This window comes from Notamacropus eugenii, chromosome 5 (genome assembly GCF_028372415.1).
Source record: "Notamacropus eugenii isolate mMacEug1 chromosome 5, mMacEug1.pri_v2, whole genome shotgun sequence".
NCBI lineage: Eukaryota > Metazoa > Chordata > Mammalia > Diprotodontia > Macropodidae > Notamacropus > Notamacropus eugenii.
In genome coordinates, this window is record NC_092876.1 from 331,766,614 (window position 1) to 331,789,825 (window position 23,212).

The 23,212-nt window shown below is 39.0% G+C and overlaps 1 long non-coding RNA gene across 1 annotated transcript in view; it reads left to right on the forward strand.

Annotated features, from left to right (window-relative positions):
- Positions 1-22,439, forward strand: part of LOC140506424 (uncharacterized) — a 76,132-nt gene extending 53,693 nt beyond the window's left edge. The window contains exons 2-3 of the long non-coding RNA XR_011967927.1: positions 18,610-18,760; positions 20,352-22,439. This is a non-coding gene — a long non-coding RNA (uncharacterized lncRNA). The remainder of the gene's footprint in view (positions 1-18,609; positions 18,761-20,351) is intronic.
- The last annotated feature ends 773 nt before the right edge of the window (positions 22,440-23,212 follow it).

Genomic DNA, 23,212 nt, shown 5'->3' on the forward strand with positions numbered 1-23,212 from the left:
TTGGCTGGCAAAATTTCTGTCTGGCTCACAATATATGCATTGACCCTGCCCAAATATGTTAATGTGGTCTTTTCAAACTAGAAGCTACATGCTTTTGTGAATAGAATGCTGGGCCTGGAGTCAGGGAGAGCTGAGTCTGAATCCTGACTTTGACTATTTACTAGATGTGCATCCTTGTACTTAACCACTTTGAGCTTCAGGTTGCACATCTGTTAGTGGAGATAATAGTCCCTGCAATACCTAAGCCACAGGATGTTTGTGAGGTTCAAATGAGATAATGTATGTAAAGTGCTTTAAAAATTTTAAAGCCCCCATAAAAATGTGAGGTATTATTTTCATTTTCATTTTCATTCATAGCAGCAGGATAGAGAAACAAGACAGAAAGCAAGCCTGAGTCAGGAAGATCTATTTTCAGACCTATACCTGACACGGTTGCTGTGAAACCCTGGACAAGTCACTTAACCTCTCAGTGTCTTTTGCAACTTTCTATGACTATAAATTGCAGAGAGGGTGCCAACCTGCACCAGTAGGGAAACTTTTCTAGGGGTTCCCTACACTAATGAAATCCTCGGTGTGGTGGAAAAAACAGTGATCGTTGCTTGTGTTGATTTGTGGTAAGCCTTCTAGAATGGCTTTTGTGAATATTTAGAAAGGGAAGATCTTACCAAGCTCATTAAGAACAATGAATCATGTCCATCAAAGCGCATTTCCTTTTTGGACGGGGCTATTAGATTGGAAGATGGAGGAATGTTATAGTGGTTCATAACCTTTCCTATGATAAGGACCCCTTTTGTTTCAAATTTATTTCTTTGTTTTCAATTTTCAATAATCATTTCCATAAGTTTTAAATTTTCTCCCCTTCCTCTCTCCTCCCCAAGGTGGCATGCAATCTTATATGGGCTCTATGCATACATTCTTATTAAACACATTATCACATTAGTCATGTTCCATAGAATTAAAATGAATTGAAGAAAACATGAGTAAAATTAAACAAAACCAAACATAACAAACAGTGTGCGCTTCATTCTGCATTCTGACTCCATAGTTCTTTCTTTGGATGTGAATGGCATTTTGCATCATGAGTCCTTTGGAAATGTTTTAGGTCCTTGCCTTGCTGTGGAGGACTAAGTCTATCAAAAACAGTCCAGTGAGGACCCTTTTAATGTCCCCAAATTTGGAACACTCTAATAAAACAGTAGTTCTATTACTAATACTTTGAGAAAATATGGATTCATGAATGGATTTGTGGACTCTTTGCAATAACTGTGTGATTCTCCAGGGGTCCTCAGCCCACAGGTTGGGAATAGCTTTTCTAGACATAGTGTAGATAAATTTCAGTCAAGTCACTTGACATCAGAGAGCCAGAAAATATTTGTGGATAAGGTGGAGGGATATGAATTTAATCATAGAACAGTGATACAAATTCATAATGGAATGACCTTTAGGATCCAAAGAGAGTTGACTAATCATTTTACGCCAAGTTAGAGGGAGATCTCTAGAGGAATGCAGAAAGAGCATGGTCAACCTGACAAAGTTAAAAAATGAGGTATTTGCTTTGTTTTTAAGCTATCATATATCTCTTCACTTTTGGAGCTTTAATGATGTCTCCTTCATGCCTTGTATACTGTTGGTCCATTGAGATCACATTAAAAAATGATTGATTCCCTGGAGTCAGGAAGACTTGAATTAAAATCTGGCTTTACTAGAAGTAGGACTGTGGGCAAGTCACTTCACCTGTCTTCCTCAGTTTCCTCATCTGTAAAATGGGGATGATAATAGCACTTACCTCCCAAGGTTGTTGTGAAGATAAAATGAGATCATATTTGTAAAGGACTTGGCACAATGCCTAGCACATAATAGGTGCTATATAAATCTTAGCTATTATTATATCATAATAATTATTATTGCTATTGTTATGTCTGGAGGATACTTGAGCCACACCATTCAGTTTGACCTTTGAAAAGTTAGAACCCACAGATCTGTGTGCGTGAGAGAGACCAGTAATGAGAGATGGAAATATAGTAGAAGAGCTACATACAGAGACCAGGGTTTGTGGTAGAGGGGGAATCTAATTTTATGCATGGCACCATCCCAGGGAGCCCCAAGACAGCAGCAGTAGAGAGATAATGCTTCAGTCATGGTGAACAGGGACAAACAAGTTCTTACCCTCTAAAACAACTGTGAATTATGTGATCTGTTTAGGTCTTGGGAAAGGTGGTTGATGTTCTATTAACTCCAGGTGCTTTCCCCTTTTTTGGGGAGTTTGTAGAATGGTATCAATCACTGGGGGACTGGGGTTGGAGGTGAGATGTACTAGAGAAGGAAGGCGAGTTATTTTGATTGTTTATGGGTTGTTCATATCTTCTGTTTTTTGTTGTGTGAAGTAAAGTATGTCTCGTATGTAATGTACTGGTAGCTGGAGTGCTTACTTGGGAACTGGGAACTCTTTTTTGTTGTTTTAAATGCATTTTATTAATATCTTTTGTTTTTACATCACATAATTTATGAATATTACTTTCTTTTGTACATCCCCACTCACTTGTCTATGGAGACCTAGACATTTTTCTCAGAAAAATCCTGGGTGGGAGCAAAATAAGCCAAAATCTGGTGTTTCTATGGGGAACTCTGAGTGAGGGTTTTGAGTCAAAGGGATAAGATTTAAGAGAAGACCCCAGGATTGAACTTGGTCCCTGAGCCACAGGCTACATTAAATTTGCAGATGACAGAAAACTTGGAGGGGTACTTGATATATCAGCTAATAGAATGGGTATCCCAAAAGATCTTGACAAACTAGAAAGATTGGCAGAAATTGATACAATGGAATTTTGGATAAAGAAAATGTTCTGCACTTGGGTTCACGCAACTGCATGAGTACAGGAGGAGGGAAATGAGGTTACATAGTACTTTATATGAAAAAGGATTGTAAATTGTAAAGCTCAATATTCATCCACAATGTATGATGGTAGCCAAAAAAAAACCCAATGTGATTTTAGGCTGAATTAATAGGATCATAAGATTTTGGATGTAGAGCTGAAATGGCCCTCAGAGAGCCTCAAGCCCTTCATGCTACAGATGAAGAAACTGAAGCCCAGGGTAATTCAATTACTTGCTGTAATGTTAATGAGAGTTAAAGATCTTCCCTGCCCATTAATAGGCCTCAGGTGGAGCCCATTAAGGGAAGCTTGATTAAGGGAGGCTTGTTTTGTAGGAGGGATCACATCTTTTGTTAATTTCTAATGAGGTACCAGGGTCACGAGGGTCTCTATGCTTTCTCCCTCTGAAAAGTGTATATATAATTTAAGGTGGGGCAGTTAAGTGGTACAGTGGATAGAGCACCAGTGCAGGAGTCAGGAGGATTTGAGTTCAAATCTCACCTCAGACACTTGACACTCACTAGCTGTGTGACCTTGGGCAAGTCATTTAACCCCAACTGCCTCATCCAGGGTCATCTCCAGTCATTCTGATGAATATCTGGTCACTGGATTCAGATGGCTCTGGAGGAGAAGTGAGGCTGGTGACCTTTACAGCCCTCTCTCACTCAAGTCATGTCATTATTTCTCTGATGGCATGGTCTTCTTCAGCAACAGACGCACGCACACATATAATTTGAGGTAAGGTTTTGCTTTGGGGCTTACTCTTTGGAGGAAAGTTTGTGTGCCAAATGAGACTGGGTAGCTGTTAAGGATCCTTTGGCTTTGAAAACCCAGATGTTGGTACTTCTCTTTCTGGTAACTATGTATGTATGTAATAGTCAGACAGTGGGATCTGTATGTTGATCTGTGATGTATGTATTGCTTATAGTTTGACAGTTAGAAGCCCTGTCTGTTAGTCTTTATTTCTCCGCTTGCATTTTCTTTGTTAGTATATGTGATTAAAGAAGATGGTTGACCCTCAAAAGTTGCCTTCCTTTTAGAAAAGCAGATCTAAGAACCTGTGCTAGCAGGCCATCCTGGATATGTCAGGGTGCTTGCTGTTGCACTTGCCTAAGGTCACATAGGTAGTAAATAAGATATAGGATCTGAACCTAGATCTATTGACTTAAGGTGGTGCAGTGGATAGTGTGCTAGACCTGGAGTCAGGAAGACCTGAGTTCAAATCCAGCCTCAAACACTAGGTGTGTGACCCTAGGTAAGTTAACCCTGTTTGTCTCAGTTTCCTCATCTATAAGATGAGCTGGACCTAGTACCTTTGCCAAGAAAACCCCAAATGGGATCATGAAGTGTCAGACACAACTGAAACAATTACTGGCTTTACATTTAGCATTCTTTTCATTGTACAGCAATAATAAATTATATTTGTTCTCTAGGTCTAATTATTATTATTATTTACTATCTCTTTGATAGTTTAAGACTCTCTAATTACAATTAACCTTCACTATGCACATATAGGGTCTCCTCTTAAGGTAAAGGGCAGCTAGGTGGTACCATGGTGCGAAGGGCACTATGCCTAGTTAGGATGACTCATCTTTCTGAGTTCAAATCTAGCCTCAGACATTTACTGGCTATGTGACCCTGGACAACTCACTTTACCCTGTTTGCCTCAGTTTCCTCATCTGTAAAATGAGCTGGAGAAGGAAATGCAAACCACCCAAGTATTTTTTACCAAGAAAACCCAAATAGGCTCACAAAGAATTGGATACAACTGAAAAACAACTGAAATGCTTGTGCATGCATGCTCATGAGCACGCACACACACACACACACACACACACATATGAGGTAAATCCTTTTTCCATCAATATCTCTGTGACATATTTAGTGCAAGTTTGGTGATGTCTTCTGTGGTTATACAGTTTAAGTGGTTATATAGTTAATAAGAGATACTTGAAGGTGCCCCTGGGATAGAACAAAGGGCTCAGGTTTGAGGAAACAATAGAGTAGAGAGAATCTGTGGCTAAAGAGAAAGGCTTTAGTTCTAGGAGTGGGAAACTGGGGCTTTGAGGCGATATGTAGCCCTCCAGGTCACTGCATGCAGCCTTTTGGCTGAGTCCAAGTTTTACAGAACAAATCTTTTTATTAAGGGGATTTGTTCTGTGAAACTTGGATTCAGTCAAAAAGCTACACTGGAGGATCTACAGGGCCATATGTGGCCTTGAGGTTCTTCACCCCAGTAGACAGAGCTGTGGCTTAGAAGTGGACACAGTTTTCAGGTAGCTGGCAAAGGTTACTTTAGGTTGGGAAAGCAGATAAGATTGAGAGAGACAGAAAAAAAAAAAGACAGTCATACTCACAGATGGAGACTTCTAAACTAGTGACAAGAGTGAAATAGTCTCAAGGCAGACCAAGAGACGGAGAATGAATGGTCCTTGAAGAGCCAAGCCAGAGGCTAAGAATAGGTTGAATTTGAGACCTGGACAAAGGTATCCAGATTGACAGATTTAAGGTGGCTGTCTGTCTATTTCTCCCTCTTTTCCTCCCTTCTTCTCCCTCCTTCCTTCCTTCTTTCCTTTTTTCTTCTTTCTCTTTCCCTCCCACTTCAACTTTTTATTATTTTTTTCCTGATTAATAAGCATTTATTTTGTCTTTCCTTCCACCTTCCTACTCCACACTGAATAAAATAAAAAAAAGGAAAAAAAACCTTATCATCTGTAATCATGCAAAACAACTGGCCATAATTGGCTATATCCAAAACTATATGTTTCATTTTACATTTACTTCTGAGGCAGCTAGGTAGCACAGTGGATGAATGGAGCGCTACTGAACCTGGAATCAGAAAGACCCGAGTTCAAATGTGACATCAGACAATTTACTAGATATAACCCTGGACAAATCACTTATTTTTCTGCTTCATTTTCCTTAGCTGTGAAATGGGGATAATAAGAGAACCTAACTACCAGGGTTGTTGTGAGGATCAAATGAGACAATGTAGATGATGTTTGTAGACCACTCATCATGGCCACATAGTGATGATGTTTGTAGACCACTCATCCTGGCCACATAGTGATGATGTTTGTAGACCACTCATCCTGGCCACATAGTGATGATGTTTGTAGACCACTCATCCTGGCCACATAGTGATGATGTTTGTAGACCACTCATCATGGCCAAGTAGTGATGATGTTTGTAGACCACTCATCATGGCCACATAGTGATCATAGTGATGATGTTTGTAGACCACTTCTCACGGCCATGTAGTAAGTTCTATAGAAATGCTTATCCCCTTTCCCTCCCCTTCTGACAGGAATTAGATAACTTGTCTTTAGTCCTCCGGAATCATGGTTTATCATTGCATTGCTCAGAATTCTACAGTCTTCCAAAGATGTTTTTATTTATAATGTTGTTTTCTTTATATAAATTGTTCTCCTAGCTCTGATCACGTCACTCTACGTCAGTTCAGAGGTTTTTCCAGTTTCTTTTGAAACTGTCCATTTTGTTATTTCTTTTGATGCAATAATGTTCTATTACCTCCACAAAGCCTGCTTTGTTAAACTGTTCCTCAATAGGCATATACCCTCTTTATTTCCAGTTTTTGGGTACCATGAAAAGAGCTGCTATAAATATTCTTGTACATCTGAATCTTTTCCGTCTTTCTTGGATCTCTCCTGATGGTGTGGGCCTTTATTGTTGTTATTCTGCTGTTTTCCAGTCATTTCCAACTCTTTGTGGCCCTGTTTGGGGTTTTGTTGGAAATTATACTGGAATGATTTGCTATTTCCTTCTCCAGCTCGTTTTAGAGCTGAGGAAACTGATGCAAACAGGGTGAAGTGACTTGCCCAGGGTCACATAGCTAGTAAGTGTCTAGGGTCATATTTGACTCAGGAAGATGAGTCTTTCTGACTCCAGGCCTGGCATTCTGTGTACTTGGCGTCATTTAGCTGCCTGGGCCTAGTAGTGGTATTTACTGGGTTAAAGGGCAAGAACAGTTTATGACTTTTGAGGAATAGTAAATCTCTTTCCAGAATGGCTGGACTGATTCATAGCTCCCTCAATAGGACATTAATGTGCCTGTTTCCCCATAGCCCTTCTCTAATATTTGTCATATTCCTCATTTTTCACGGGTGCCAGTCAGATGAAACCCCAGAGTTACTTTAATTTGAATTTCTTCAGTTATTAGGGATTTGGAACATTTTTTCATGTTTGTTTTGGTCTTCCTTTGAAAACTTCCTGTTCATATTCTTGGACCATTTATTTACTGGGGAGTACCTCTTAGACTTATAAGATGTTGGCCTGTGCCTAATTTCTGCTAGATTGCTTTTCAGTTAGATCTCTCCTCAAAGATAGAGAATATTGAATCTTGGACAGGTATATTTTGTAAGCTGTAAATGTCTAGGTGAAATCTTTGTCAAGTGACCAACAAGTGGGCGTATTACCAAAGGAAGTAAATCATCTCAGTCTTAGCAGTCTTGCTGTAAGAGAAATTCAGAGATATGAGGGAGTTGCAGCTGAGTGAAAGGATGGTTTTTGGGCTCTTTTGGGAGACATACATAAAGGCATTGTCATGGATGGTTTTCCTATGTGTTCAAAAACAATAAGAAACATCACTTCACGGAACTCTTGGTTGACTTGTGGTACAGTCATCTTACGTATAGATCCTTGGGCTGTGCCATCTGATCCTCTGCTGCACCATTAGGACTTCTGACCCTCACCATCTACCTTGCTGCTGAATTTTCTTCTTTACATTGTCTCACCTAATTAGAACGTGAGATCCTTGGGAGCAAGAACTGTCTCTATTTTTCTAACTGAATCTCCAGTGCTTAGCATAGTGTTTGGTACATAGTAAGCATTTAATAAACACTTTTTCTTTCATTAGTATGTTAATTCAATCATCTCATCTTGCAGCACTTGGAATAAGCACTTGCAAAAATACTATCATGAAAATAATTATAGCTTTGGTACCAAAATCTGCTGTAAAAGATGAGGAGGTAGAGAAATTCTATAAAGGCATGAATTTCCTAATTAAATAAACATATCAATTCACTGAGTTTAATGCAAAGGCCTAGGGGTGGGTAGTAAAAATCTATTGGACATCAATAGAAATGAGAGAAGGCAATGGCTTATAGACTACACAGAAACTTCAGATATATAGTATGAATATTTTTTTTTAAAGAGAAGTGGAAGTGCTGGACATAGTGAGTATTACATAACATTACAAAAAATGAAAATCGATTATAATTTAAGAGACAAGAAATGACTGATTACTAATGTGGTAGTCATTTCCGAATCAGCTGTCTTTGTACAATCAGATCACTAACTTGTTAAAATATAGATGAAAATCAATACCAAATTAGAAGAAAGATGAAAAATGAGAAGATAGAAAATGCAATTGAGGCACTTCCAACCTGACCTAATTAAACAAACTAGTGATGTTGAAAAATGGGAACAGACATCAAAATGGACTACCATCATTTTCTTTCTTTTTTTTTTTACATTTGAAATTTATTTATTTTAAGTTTTTAACATTCATTTCCACAAAATTTTGAGTTCCAAATTTTCTCCCCATCTCTCCCCTCCCCCCACCCCAAAGTGCCTAGCATTTTAATTACCCCTAGCACCAATCTGCTGTCCCTTCTAACATTCCTCCCTTCCTTTATCCCCATTTTCTCTTTTGTCCTGTAGGGCAAGATAAATTTCTATACCCTATTACCTGTATTTCTTGTTTCCCAGTTGTATGCAAGAACAATACTCAACAGTTGTTCCTCAAACTTTGAGTTCCAACTTCTCCTCCTTCCTCCCTCCACACCCATCCCCATTGGGAAGGCAAGCAATTCAATATAGGCTATATATGTGTAGTTTTGCAAACGACTTCCATAATAGTCATGTTATGTAAGACTAACTATATTTCCCTCCATCCTGAACTGGCCCCATTTCTTCTATTCTCTCTTTTGACCTTGTCCCTGCCCAAGAGTGTTGACTTCTAATTGCTCCCTCCTCCTATTTCCCTCCCTTCTGTCATCCCCCTGACCCTGCTTAACCCCTTCTCCTCCACTTTCCTGTATTGTAAGATAGGTTTTCATACAAAAATGAGTGTACATTTTATTCCTTCCTTGAGTCAAATGTGATGAGAGTAAGCTTCACATTTTCCCTCTCACCTCCCCTCTTTTTGCCTCCACTGAAAAGTCTTTTTATTGCCTCTTTTATGAGAGATAATTTGCCCCATTCCATTTCTCCCTTTCTCCTCCCGATTCCTGTCTCATCCCTTAATTTCATTTTTTTTAGATATGATCCCTTCCTATTCAACTTACCCTGTGCTCTGTGTGTGTGTGTGTGTGTGTGTGTGTGTGTGTGTGTGTGTGTGTGTATAATCCCACCAACTACCCAGATGCTGAAAAAAGTTTCAAGAGTTACAAATACTGTGTTTCCATGTGGGAATGTAAACAGTTCAACTTTAGTAAGTTCCTTATGATTTCTCTTTCCTGTTTACCTTTTCATGCTTCTCTTGATTTTTGTGTTTGAAAGTCAAATTTTCTTTTCAGCTCTGGTCTTTTCATCAAGAATGCATGAAAGTCCTTTATTTCATTGAAAGACCATTTTTTTCCCCTGAAGTATTATCCTCAGTTTTGCTTGGTAGTTGATTCTTAGTTTTAGTCCTAGTTCCTTTGACCTCTGGAGCATCATATTCCATGCCCTTTAATCCCTTAATGTAGAAGGTGCTAGATCTTGTGTTATCCTGATTGTATTTCCACAATACTTGAATTGTTTCTTTCTGGCTGCTTGTAATATTTTCTCCCTGAACTGGTAACTCTGGAATTTGGCCACAATGTTCCTAGGAGTTTCTCTTTTTGGATCTCTTTCAGGTGGTGATTGGTGGATTCTTTCAATATTTATTTTGCCCTCTGGTTCTAGAATATCAGGGCAGTTTTCCTTGATAATTTCATGAAAGATTATGTCTAGGCTATTTTTTTGGGTCATGACTTTCAGGTAGTCCTATGATTTTTAAATTTTCTCTCCTGGATCTATTTTCCAGGTCAGTTGTTTTTCCAGTGACATACTTCACATTATCTTCCATTTTTTCATTCTTTTGGTTTTGTTTTGTGATTTCTTGGTTTCTCATAAAGTCATTAGCCTCCATCTGTTCCATTCTAATTTTGAAAGAACTATTTTCTTCAGTGAGCTTTTGGACCTCCTTTTCCATTTGGCTAATTCTGCTTTTTAAAGCATTCTTTCTCCTCATTGTCTTTCTGGGCCTCTTTTGCCAATTGAGTTAGCCTATTTTTGAAGGTGTTATTTTCTTCAGCATTTTTTTGGGTCCCCTTTAGCAAGTTGTTGACCTGCTTTTCATGATTTTTTTGCATCTCTCTCATTTCTCTTCTCAATTTTTTCCTCCACCTCTCTTACTTGATTTTCAAAATTCTTTTTGAACTCTTCCATGGCTTGATACCATTCAATATTTATTTTGGATGTTTGGAATACAGAAGCCTTGACTTTTATGTCTTTCCCTGATGGTAAGCATTGTTCTTCCTCATCTGAAAGGATGGGAGAAGATATCTGTTCACCAAGAAAGTAACCTTCTATAGTCTTATTTTTTTCCCTTTTTTGGGCATTTTCCCAACCAGTTACTTGACTTTTGGGTCCTTTGTCAAGAGTAGGGTATACTCTGGGGATCTATAAGATCTAAGTTCCTCCAAGGTGGCACAGTCAAGTGTGTACACTTGTCTGGGACCAACCAGAAACATTTTGTGCCCAGAATCTGTGTTTCCTCTCCACAACCACCTGGCCTCCAGTTCCACCAAGCCAGCACTGGGGGCTGAGATTCAGATAAACTGCTCAATTTCCCCAGGGGATTTTGGCAGGGGCAGGGCCACCATTCAGTGTGAGATAAAGATGAGCTACTTAATTCCTCCAGGAGCAGTAAGTGGGGGTAGGGCCTCCACACAAAGCTGAGGTAAAGATCAGTTGCTCAGTGCCCCAAGGGGTTTTACGATCCAACAATGGATGTGGGCTGTTGTGGGAGCTGCTGTGGGAGCTGCAGACAGCCTGAGGCCTGAGCTATCAGGCTGCTCCCTTCTCAGCCAGCTGAGAAAACCCTCTCAATGACCTTTGGCACCTGTGTGTTGAGGGATCTGCAAACAGCTGCTACTGCAGCTGGGGATTCCCGTGGGGCCAAGGTTGAGCTGGGCTGGGCTCTGCTCTGCATCCGATGGGACAGACCTTTCCTGGTGACCTTTCAGGTCACTCTGGGCTGGAAATCTTCTCAACTCCATTGTTCTGTGGCTTCTGCTGCTCTAGAATTTGTTGAGAGACTTTCCTTTTTTTTTTTTTATTATTTATTTTTAACATAGTTTATAACAGATAAAGCAATCCTAACTTTTGGTCAGGTGATACTTCTTTTTAAAGCATTTACAATATGAACCACAAAAGAAATTTTTTTTTAAACATTAACCAACTGAGACACAAATAATATTTATGTTGCTAACTTCACAAGCTCTTGACCTAATTGTCTCCACAGTATTATCAAGAATTAAAGGACCCTAACTTATTGTTGTTGGTCTAAAGTCCTATGCCTAATAGCTTAATTTTAGACAACCTCGGATGTTCCCCTACCAATAATCTATAATTGAACAGATCTGGTATTAAGCTTACAAATCTTTTGACTATAGGAAATTAAACAATATCTCCCCAACTTCATATCAATTCCAGGCAGGATTAGATTATCCACTTGCATCAGTCAGGCTTAAAGTCTGCCAGGTGTCAGTGGGGAAATTGAGTCAGGAGAATCCCACCTTAGCCCATGCTGAACAGCTGCTCTCCCACCCTTCCCTTGCATCATGCATTGGAGGCTCAGATCTCCTTTCTTTCTACCCATACCTGGAGTTAGACTCAGAAGAACAGTCACTTAATAGTCCCATAGCATCTAACAATGGCAAGTTCCAATAACCAGGTTACAAATATGATTATAGTTTCACTTTGGCTAAGGAACATCTTTTGAGGCAAGTCTTAAATGGCTTACATGCCTTTCTATACATGTTCTAGTTCCTGATTAAATGGCAATCATAAAATCAAATTTACCATTAAAACCTTGACTTTTCCATCAATGCCAAATTTTACCCGAGGTTACCTTCTTCTAGGAAATTTAGACTGAAATTCTTTTCTCCAAACTAAAGATGTCATTGATTTATTCTCCGTAATTGATTCAATCTATTGTTTTAATACTAATTGCTTTTACCTCACTTTGTAACATGTCCAATTTTTCTCCCCATTACTCCCCTCCTCCCGCTTCCTAATACCTTGCATTCTGATTACTCCTTCCCTCAATGTACCCTCCCCTCCATCATACCCCACCCCTTTCCTATCCCCATCTTCTCTCTTTTCTTGCAGGGCAAGATAAATTTCCATACCCCTATCCCTGTAGTTCTTATTTCCCAATTATATGCAATAAAAATTCTCAACATTTGTTTCTAATACTTTGAATTCCAACTTCTCTCCCTCTCCCCCTCCCTCCCCAGTCCTACTGAGAAGGTAAGCAATTCAATACAGACGAAATATGTGTTGTTTTGCAAAAGACTTCCATAGTAATTGTGTTGCGTAATACTACTTATATTGCCCTCTGACCTACCCTATCCCCCCTTATTTCCCCCCCCTACAATTAACCTTATCCCTTCTCAAAAGTATTTATTTCTAGTGACTCCCTTCTCCCATTTGTCCTCCCTTCTAACATTCCCCTCACTCCACTTGTCGCCTCCTCTCCTACTTTCCTGTGGTGTATATAAATTTTCATATCAAATTTAGTGAGCATGTTATTCCCTCCTTCAGCCACATGTGGGGAGAGTAGCTTTATTTTTTCACCTCTCCCCTTCTCCCTTATCTCCTCCATTGAATAAGATTTTTCTTATCTCTTTTATGAGTTATAGCCTGCCTCATTCCATTACTCCCTTTCTCTTCCAGGAATTTTCCTCCTTCACACCTTAATTTTAATTCAATTTAATTTAATTTTTTGTGTGGTGTGTGGATATCATCTCTTCTGATATAACCCTGTACTCTCTATCTATCTGTGTGTGTGTGTGTGTGTGTGTGTGTATGTACAATCTCTCCAACTACCCAAATACTGAGAAAAGATTCAAGAGTTAAAAATATTTTCTTTCCATGTAGTAATGTAAACAGTTCAGCTTTAGAGAGCCTTTTATGATTTTTCTTTTCTGTTTACCTTATCATGCTTCTCTTGTTTCTTGCCTTGGGAAGTCAAATTTTTAAATTCAGATCTGGTCTTTTCCTTAACATGAAATCTTGAAATTCGACTATATCACTGAATGATCATTTTTTCCCTTGAAGTATTATATTCAGATTTGCTGGGTAGGTGATTCTTGGCTTCAATCCCAGATCTTTTGACTTCTGAAATATCCCACTCCAAGCCCTTTGATCTCTTAATGTTGAAGCTGCCAGATCCTGTGTTATCCTGATTGTATTTCCACAGTACTCAAATTGTTTCTTTGTATCTGTTTGCAGTATTTTCTCCTTGATCTGGGAACTCTGAAATTTGACCACAATATATTCCTAGGAGTTTGTCTGTTCGGTGATCAATGAATTCTTTCAATATCCATTTTGCCCTCTGATTCTATAACATCAGGGCAGTTTTCCTTGATAATTTCATGGAAGATAATGTCTAGGCTCTTTTTTTGATCATGGCTTTCAGGTAGTCCAATAATTTTTAAATTATTTCTCCTGGATCTATTTTCCAGGTCAGTTGTTTTTCCAATGAGTTGTTTTACCTTATCTTCTATTTTTTCAAATTTTTGCTTTTGTTTACTAACTTACTTACTGAACTCATTTCTCTCTTTCAACAAACTATTTTGTACAGTGAGCTTTTGAACCTTCTCCTCCATTTGGTTAATTCTGCTTTTTAAAGCCTCCTTCTCCTCATTGACTTTTTGGACCTCTTTTTCCAGTTGAGTTAGCCTCTTTATAAAGCTGTTATTTTCCTCAGCATTTTTTTGGTTCTCCTTTAGTAAGCTGCTAACTTGTTTTTTAATGTCTTCTATTGCCCGGGCCCATTTTAAGTTTCCTTTGGGGGCAGAGGCCTTGACTTCCTCTGACAGTATACCTTGTTCTTTTTCATCTGAAAGGATGGGGGGAGACACCTGTTCCCCAAGAAAGTGACCTTCTATGGTCTTATTTTTTTTGGCATTTTCCCAGTCAGTTACTTGACTTTTGAGTTTCCTCTTCACAACCACCTCACCTCCAATTCCACCCAGCCAATGCTTAGGGGCTGATTCAAATGAGCTGCTCCCAAGCCTTAGGGGTTTTTGGTGGGGGTGGGGCTCCTATTGAGTGTGAGATTAAGTTCAGCTGCTCAGGTGGGGGCAGGGCCGCCACACAGGGTTCAGTTCCCTCAGGGGGTTTACAAGGAGACCTTCAACAATGGATGTGGGCTCCTGCCTGCTTTGGGAGCCCTTGTCTGCTGCTGCCTCTACTGCTACCTCCTGTGGGGGCCTGAGTTATGGGGATACCCTGCTCCCCTCTCTGCGAGCTGAAAAGACCCTCTCACTGACCTTTGGTGTCTGTGGGTTGAGGGACCTGCGCTGCAGCTGGAGATTCTGTCCCTGAAGCCTGATCAGATCTGCTCCCCTCAGTGCCTCGTGGCCAAGGCAGGGCTGGGTTCTGCTTTGGGTGAGGTGCGTGACAGACCTTTCCCGTGGGTTTTGCATGTCTCTCTGGATCAGAAATCTTCTCCACTCCATTGTTCTGTGACTTCTGCTGCTCTAGAATTTGTTGAGAGGTCTTCTTTACAGGTATTTTATGGGCTGTGGGGTAAGAGCTAAGTGTATGTGTGTCTTTCTATTCTGCCATCTTGGCTCCATCACCGCCCCCCCCCCCCCATCATTTTCTATGGAAATTTAATTGATGTAAATAAATTACCATAACAAGCAAACCAAAAAAATCTGGAAACCACATCATTTGGCAAAAACTTGATCTCTTTGCCAAGCTAAGAGAGATGGCAATGAGTAAAAACATATGTTTAGAATATAAATGAATTTGCAAAATCTTTCAGAGGAGAATGATAGAAGATTATAGACAATATCACCCCATAAAACAGTGAGAAGCAGCCTAAAGAAGAATGGGAAGAAAGCTTGATCAGAGACCCAAGAAAGCAAAATCATTCTGAGAATATTTAGGGATGAAACTAGAGAAAGGAAAAAAACAGATTAAATTTGAAATGTCTGTAAATATTACTTTAGTAAGCTCCTTTTTCCATTTATGATAAGTTGTCCTATTTGTGCTCTATTTCACCTAGATATACGCTATGAGGAAATGGAAATGGTTTCCCTAAGCCTAACCCTAAAGAGAAAGCACTGTCAAGAAAATGTAAAGAGAAGAGAGTATCTAAGAAAGGGTAGTCAACAGTGTCAAATGTTGCAGGGAGGAGGAAGAGAGAAAAGAATAAGCATTTACCAAGCACCTACTATGTGCCAGGTATTGTTTGAGATAATATTTGAGATAATTTGAGAGCTCAAGAGAGATGGGGGCTGAGAAAAGGCCATCAGATTGGGCAAGCAAGAGATTGTTGGTAACTTTGGATAGAATAGTTTCAGTTGAGTTATGAGGCTGGAAGCCAGTTTACGAATCATCAAGGAGTGAGTGAGAAGAGAGGGAGTGAAAGTAAAATCTGAATAGGTAGAGCTTTCTTTGAATTTGACTGGAAAATGTACAAGAGATATAGGATGACAGCTTGGGGAGATGTTAGGGTCTGGTAAAATTGAAAAAAAATTTTTTTTTTTACAATAGGAGAGTCTTGGTTATGTTTGAAGATACAAGCAAAGGCACTAGTAGTTAAGAAGAAACTGACAATTAGAGAGAGACTGGGGATAGTTGAGAAAATTGGATCAAGGGCATATATAGAGTCATTGGTCTTGGCAAAGTTGGCCTTGGTCATCTCATAAGAGACTGGAGTAAAAAGGCAGAGAGGGTGAGTGATGATATGAAGAGCTTTTGAGATAAAGATAAAGAGGAGGAGAGGAAGCTCACAATGATTGACCTTAGTTAAATGACCTCGGTAAAGTATGAGATGATGTCTTCATGGGAGATCAGATGGGAGAACAGAGGAGGGTGGACAGCTTAAGGAGGGGAGAGAAAGTTTTAAATAGCTTTTGGGAGTTTCAGATATTTTTGATAGTAATAAATTAGGGTATAAGGAACAAAAGGATTGACTTGCTGTTGTGAAGGCTCAGATGAGTGCCAATAACAAATTTGTATTATACTCAGTTTGGTTAAATACCTTCCCCTAGCAACATTCAGCAGCACATAAGTAGAATGGAAAAGGTAGGAGGTAGAGGTTGTTGTTGTTGTGTTTGTCTTTTGTTTTTGAAGAGGACCATGACATCAAGATGATGACATGACTTGCAGTTGACTTTGATTTGAGTGAGGGAGGGCTGTGCAAGGTCACCAACCTCACCTTCTTCTCCTGAGCCATCTGGATTCAGTAACCTGATATTCATCAGGATGACTGGAGACGGCCCAGGATGCAATGGATTTTGTCAAGGTATGACCAGTGAAGAAGAAGGAAACAAAGAATATGAAAGTAGAGGACAGTGTAGATTTGAACTACAGAGTCAAGACTGGGTAGGGAAGAATATAAAGTCAGATTAGGATAATGACCTGTGAAAGTACCAAAGGATGGAAGGAAATAAGCATTTATCAAGTATATGCAAGGTAATTTGCTAAGTGCTTTACAAATATTGTATCATTTGATCCTCACAATAACCCTGGGAGATAGATGCTCCATATTATGCTCCTTATTATTATTCCCCTTAAGGAAGGCATAAGGACAGCTATAATAAGAGGAGGCTATGATCAGGTAGAGGAATATGAGTTTTTTAATGGAAGTGGAACATTTTTGGTGAGATCCAAGATGTGACCATTCCTATGCATGACTGAGGTGGAATGGAGGATTAGACCATGAGATCTGAGGGGACTAAGGAATTGGGATGAGCAGCAGCATAAATGTTGAAATCCCTTAGTATGAAGATAAGAGTTGGGGAGGAGAAGACAGTGAGCCAAGTGTTGAACTCCTTGAGAAAGAAGGGAGAATGATGACCTTCATTATAAGAAATCTTTTAATAGAATGAATTTTGAAAGAGGAGATATTGCTGAGTGATGGTGGTAAAAGGAGAGTTTGAAGGTGATATTGCGAGCAAGGAGTATTTGGAACCCCAGTGTGATGTGGAGTTTGCAAAAAGGCACATTAAATTTCTTCTCATATTCAGCCTAATTTTCTAACCCATCCAAGATCTTTTTAGATCCTGACTCCTTCATCAGACTGTGACCTAGACCTCTTAGCTTTCTGTCATCTGCAGATTTAATAAGTATCCATTTCTGCCTTTATCCAAATTATTGCGAAAATGTTCAAAAGTACAGGGCCTAACACAGATGCCCAGGGCACTTCCTTCCCAGTTAAAGACTACTCCTTGGATATAGTCATTCAACCAATTCTTAACTGTACTACAGTCTAACCTACATCTTTGTATCTTTTCCACAAGCAGAATGAGACTTTTTTTTTTAATCAAGCACTGAAAAATTAGGTAAACTTCTTTTAGATAAACTTCAACATTCCTCTGATCGATTAATTTAATAACCTCATCAAAAAATGAAATAAGATAAGTCTGGCATGACTGATTCTTGATGAAGCCATGCTGACTCTTTGTCATCATCATCCCTTTTCTAGATCTTCCTTAATTATTTCTTCAATAACACATACCAGAATTTTGCCAGTAACAATAATAGCTGACATTTACACAGAGCTTTAAGGTTTGCAAAGCACTTTACTTACATTATCTCATTTGAGCCTTAAAACAGCTCTGTGAAGGCAGTGCTATTATTATCCCTGTTTTAAAGATGAAGCAGCAAATGAGGCCCACAAAAGTTCTCCTTTTCTCTACAGTTAGGAGTTATCTAAAGTGGGGGCTCAAAAGCAGGTCAGTCACTATTTATTTATGCCATGCTGCTTCAAGAATTGAAGTCAATCTCATTGGCTTATGGTTCAAAATTCTGTTCTCTTTACAAATATTTACTCTTCTGTAGTCCTGTGTTATCACTGCTATTCTCCAAAATTTTTCAAGCGTCACAGACAGTGGCTTAGCAATGATATCCATTAGCTCTTTAGAACAGGTGGAAATAGTTCATCTGCCCCAAGAGGCTTTGAATATCATAAAGGCAGTTATCTCCTTAATTATCTTAGTAATCCCTATTATCCACTTTTGTTCTGTCCTTTCCATGCAAAAGTCATTCTTGGAGGAGAAAACAGATGAAAAATAAGAACCATGCTATTTCACTTTCTGTTGACCAGCACTCTTCCTTCTTAGATTCTCTTTCCCCCTTTAATATGGATAAACAATTCCTCTTCATTTTTTTTTTTTAGATTTTGTCACCAACTTTTTCCCATCTCCACAAAATTTTTGTATGACTACTGAAGATATGATGTAGGAATAGCCAGTCTTTTATAATTGATATTCCTCAGCAGAACAAATCTCTATAGTCACACAATTGCCTGAAAGGTACAAGGGATAAAAAATTCTACTTGTGGCTCTTTCTTGTGGAAGAGATAAATGACATCTTAAAGGCTCTCTTCCATCATGGAGTCTCCTAAAAAGAACTAGGAGGAGCTTAGAAATACATGATTCAGTTGTTGTTCCAAACAAAATTAATGTCATGGAAACATAACTGTATTTTTCTTTCTATATAGATCCCTTTGCTTGATACTCTGCCTCAGTAGAAGTGAAATTGATCAGTCTCAATCACTGGCAGCCTCCTACTGCTGGAACCTGCATCAATTAAAAACTCTCCATTAAATTACCATTTTCTGAGTGGAATAATCCACAGCTGCACTTTGCCAGGTGCCACATTTCTTATTCCTTTTATATTGCTTCATCTTATATGCAGTGCTAAGTTGTGACTATTTTATTTTGCTGGATGGTGACTGTTGCTAGAAGACACCAAACTGAATCAAAGTGTTTGCATTTCCTTCAGATTTGCTCTAAGTAATATATGTCATTTTTACCCACAATATAATTGTATAGATGATAGTGATTGTTATTATTTTTAAAAATGTTCTTATTGATATTTTCTATTTCTTTCACCAGAATTGTCTTATGTATCCTTTCCCCTTCCCATTCCAGAGAAGCATGCCATAGGACAAAAAGTAGTTTTTTTAGAGAGGAAAATAAGTCAGCATAACTGATCAATGCACTGAAAGTCCCAAAACATGCAATGTTTAACACCTGTGGACCTCACCTCCAGTTGTTAATGCTTTGATAATTTAATAAAGTATTTTTTAAACTAAAAAAAAAGCATAGGGAAATTAAAAAATCATGCTGAATTCTTTCTCAGCAATCTGTACTTTTGGGGAATCTTTTTGTTCAGAAAATCTGACTATAGCCTGGGTATCCAAGGCATCTGGTAGAAGCTTACCTAAACTATAGTTGTAGGACCTAAGAGGAAATGAATAATGTCTCATATGTTACCTTTGCGAAGCTAGCATGACTGCAAATTTTATGGGGTACAATAGAGAATGGAAAGGGCCACAGCACCATGAAAGATCCAATAAGGGCTCTGGGGGTGGCATTGAAGGCAGGGAACCTGCTGTGCCACCACACCTTGACATATGGAAAGGCTGCATTCTAGCCAAATTGGCTGTAAAGTGAAATTCCATATGTGAAGAACTATTTTTACACTGACAGACTGAAAAATTGGAAGTAGTTCAGAGTCCATTGCCATTTTGTCTCAGCTGTCTCCTCTTTAGGCTGGTCAAACCATTGCTCCCCTTCTCTTGCAACTCCCATTTTGTTCTAACTCTTGCCACTTTTATATTCCAATTTCTGCCATAGCTTTTTGGTTCTGAGTTTTGCAACTGCTGCTGAAAGCTAAGAGGTTGGGGATACTATGGAGCTAAGAGGGAAAAGAGAAGGTATAGAAATCAGGGAGAGAAAAGTACTTAACATTCCTCAGACATTTTTATGAACACAGGGATGTAGCCTCATGGATAGTGCTTGGTTAAAGGAACAAGTCCTGGGAGTGTAGATCACAGTACCATTGGCAAGAGTTTGGGGTGACCGTTGGATAAAAGAAAGAAGGCATTGATTAAGAGGATCTGACAGGAGACTTTCAGTGTAATGACACAAGAGTTGAGACTTAATGTGACATTTTTATATAATGGAGATTCAATAATTTTATGGGAGTGTGTGTGTGTGTGTGTGTGTGTGTGTGTGTGTGTGTGTGTGTGTATCCTTGCATTGTGCCCTGAGCTCTGCTCAGACATAAACTGTATATGGGGGGTACAGTGGTACCTTTTGTCCTACTGCCCCCACACTGGTGGGTAGAAATCAACTCAGCAAGGAGAAAATCATAATAAAAGCTTCATGATCTGATTTTGATGCCTTGTAAGACATCTGTATCATGTGTTTTTGAGCTCCTCCTAATTCTTTCTAGGAAAAATTTGCCATGAGGTGTGACACCCTGGGTGACCCTGGGGACAGGAATCTTGGCCTCTGTTCCTGGAACCACTCTGAGTTCTGATAGGTGAGTGTTTACCTTCCTTGGTGCAAACCAGGCCTCCATTTCCAAAGCATTCCATTGAGAATATAACCTGCCACTCCTCCCCATTTCCAGCTTCCCTTATGTGTTGTCTTCCTTCATTAGAATATATACTGTTAGGACAGGGACTGTCTTGTTTTTTTTGTATTTTTATTCTGAGTGCTTAGCGTGACACATAATAAGCACTTAATAAGTGCTTTATCATTCATTCATTCAGTCATGATAGTGAATGACAATAGGGGATATCAAGAAACTCTTGTGACCTGAAGTCTACAAACACAATGGTAGATTTTCCCAATACTTCTCTTGTGGTCCTTTGGACACCTGAGCCTCAAATAAATTCAGCCATCCTTCCCAAGGGTTTGCATGGTGGAAAATGCTGTCTTGCTTTTCAAATCCACTGAAGAAATAGCAACTTTAGTTTAAGAGCCTACGGCAGTGAAGGAGCCTCTTAGATTAAGTATTGTCTGAGAAAAACTAAAATTGAAAGTGATCTGGAATAGAAAGAGGAAACATGTCTCCTGGAATGATTCCTGGGAATAGATGGAACTAATGTGTAAAGCGTGAAGATAATAGAAAGTTTTCTATTTAAGGGGAGATAGTGTTGAGGCAAGAGAAAGAATTCTATCATCTAAATTGCTGTGTTTGTTATTTAAGGTTTTCTATGATCTCTCCTTGCCTGGTCTCCTTGACCATTTTCCCATTTATAGTTTGAAGCTTCCTTTTCAGTTAGTCCTGTGTCTTTACTGTCTCCCTGGCTCTTACCTTCATAATTTCCTTCTTCCATCTGAGTTGTCCTTTTCCCCACCTTTTCCAGTTAAGGCCCTGAGCTCAACTCTTCCATGAAATCTTCCCTGATTATCCCAACTAAATTAACCTTTCCCTTTTCTGAACTCACTGTCTTTGCCATACAATTTAATACTGTTTCATATTCTTTAACTGTCCCATGTGTATAAATCTTGTCTATACAACTACATAAATCCCAAAGGGCATGGATTATGTCTTATACTTTTCCATCTTCCAAAAGATATTTACCTCTCTTGTTTATACATTTTTTCAGGACCCTGGGCATTGGCTACTAATCTGGTTAATCTCGTTAACGCATCATTTGCTTTTAGAAGCAATATATGTATGCTTTATGGTTATCTGGAGACATTGCCCCCTGTTTCCCACTGTAATATCTGCTATGTTCCTGGAAAAAAGGAATAATCTGAGAGGAAAGCATGGTTATATCATGAGAGAAAGACTGAGAGTAAATGGGGGTCTGGTCTATATTAAACAAAGGGCAGGAGGAATGAGATAGACTTTTAAGTAAATTTTTTAAAAAGGGTAGCAGTAAATGCTATTAACGTTTCTGAGAATCTTTGGTGTTTTAAATTCTTATGAACAGTTAAATCATAGAATTATAGATCTAGAGCCAGAGGTCATCCAGTTTAAACTCCTCATTTTGCAGATAAAGAAAAAGACAGAGAAAAGCTAAATGAGTATCTCACTTTACAAAGGAAATAAGTCCTAAACTTGGGAAGGGCAGCTAGGTGGTGCAGTGAATAGAATAGAGTGCTGGTCGTGGAAGTTGCTTAACCCTTTTGCCTCAGTTTCCTCATCTGTAAAGTGAGCTGGAGAAGGAAGTGGCAAACAACTCCAGTATCATCAGATATGACCGAACAACAACCATAACAAAATGCAGGCCTTGTGACTCTGAAGCCAGCATTCTTTAACTGTACCACTCTCTCAGCAAAATAATTTAGAATTTTAAAAAATGTAATCGGTATTTGTATGCATACCAAGCATAGCACTTATATATTTGAGTGATATATAATCAATATGTGCAGAACTGTGGGGAAAGTGATTTTTAAATTTTGAAGTTTATAAAATATTTGCTATATAAGGCCTGATATCATTTAATGTAATATAGGGATAGGGACTAGACCAGTGATTTTATTAGCATAGGGACCTCCAGAGTGAGGAAACTCCCTCTTTTCATGCAGGCCAATCGAAAAATTAATCGATATCTATTAAGTACCTCCTATGTGCCTACTATGTAGTAGGCACTGTTCTGGGTGCTGGGGATGTAAAAAGATGCAAAATACAGTTCCTGACCTCAAGGAGTTTACAATCTAATGAGGGAGACAACATGCAAATATATGTAAAGCAAGGTATGTGCAGGATAAATAGGAAATCACTAACAGAGGGAAGGCCCTGGCATTTAGAGGGGTTGGAGGAGGCTTCCTATAGAAAGTAGGATTTTAGTTGGAACTTTAAGAAAGTTAAGGATCAGAGGAGAGCTTTTTAAGCCAGAGAGAATGCCTGGAGGTAAGAAATGGATGTCTTGTTCATGGAATAAGCAGGGGGCTAGTGTCACTGAACTGGAAAGTACTTGTCCAGGAGAAAAGTGTAAGAAGACTAGAAATCTAGGCAAGGTGGGATAGGTTATGAAGGGATTTGAATGTGAAACAGAGCATTTTGTATTTGATCCTGGAGGTGAAGGGGAGCCACTGGAATTTATTGAGTAGTGGAGGGGGTGACCTGATCGGAGCTGAGCTTCTCTGTAACTTAGAGTCTTAGAAAGTTGCCTAAAGCACCAAAAGATGAAATCATTTGTTTAGTTACACAGCCCGTAAGTATCAGAGATGAGACTCGAATTCAGGACTTCTGGGTTTTGATGCCAACCTTCCATCCCCTTTGCAACATTGCCTCTCTATAATGAAATATATTGTATTTGGCATAACATAACACAGCACAATAAAATACCACAC